Here is a 1,118-nt window from a genome sequence, read left to right on the forward strand (position 1 = left end):
TCTATCTATCTATCTATCTATCTATCTATCTATCTATCTATCTATCTATCTATCTATCTATCTATCTATCTATCCGTCCACCAGGTGGCGCGGTTGTTCCTCTAACACCTCCACGGTGCAGCTGAAGAAGCGGAACCTTTCTTCTAGGGCGCTGTTTCCGTCGGACAGCACTAGATGTCGGTGCAATGTGAGCCCAGAGAAGATGGCGGTGAACGTGATGCTGGTCTCGTCCGTGGACTACAGCCTGTCCAGAGCGGAGATCCTGAGGGGGCTCGTGGCGGACAGACTGAGCGCCGCCGCGCGGGACATCCTGGCGGTGCTCGAGAGGACCCTGGCCGGGCACGAGGAGGAGGCCTCGGGTCTGAGGGAGGAGAACGAGCGGCAGAGGAGGCTGCTGGAGCTCCTGCTGCAGCCGCGGGTCACTGTCTGCAGGACAGGTGGACAATAACAATAATAATAACAATAATAACAATCATAATACACTATGAACCCAGTACAGTGCACCAAACTCCATTCAGAAATCTGCTGATTTAAGCATCTAAAGCACCGGTTTTATAAAGATTTATGCATTACTCTGCAATAAATAACATTATGAACATGGAACAATGCACCAAACTCCAGTCAAAAATCTGCTGATTTAATATCAGAAACCTCTAAACTTTGAGTTTTATCATCTTTTAAAAATTACTCAGCAGTAAAAAACATTATGAGCATAGAACAGTGCACCAAACTCCATTCAGAAATCTGCTGATTTAAGCATCTAAAGCACCGGTTTTATAAAGATTTATGCATTACTCTGCAATAAATAACATTATGAACATGGAACAATGCACCAAACTCCAGTCAAAAATCTGCTGATTTAATATCAGAAACCTCTAAACTTTGAGTTTTATCACCATTTAAAAATTACTCAGCAGTAAATAACTTTATGAAGACATTACAGAGCACCAAACTCCATTCAAAAATCTGCTGATTTAAGCTTTTAAAGCAGCGGTTTTATAAAGATTTATGCATTACTCAGCAGTAAATAACTTTATGAACATGGTTCAATGCACCAAACTCCAGTCAAAAATGTGCTTATTTAATATCGGAGGCCTCTCAACTTTGGGTTTTATCAC

Source organism: Etheostoma cragini, chromosome 19, assembly GCF_013103735.1.
Source record: "Etheostoma cragini isolate CJK2018 chromosome 19, CSU_Ecrag_1.0, whole genome shotgun sequence".
In the NCBI taxonomy this organism is placed as follows: Eukaryota; Metazoa; Chordata; class Actinopteri; order Perciformes; family Percidae; genus Etheostoma; species Etheostoma cragini.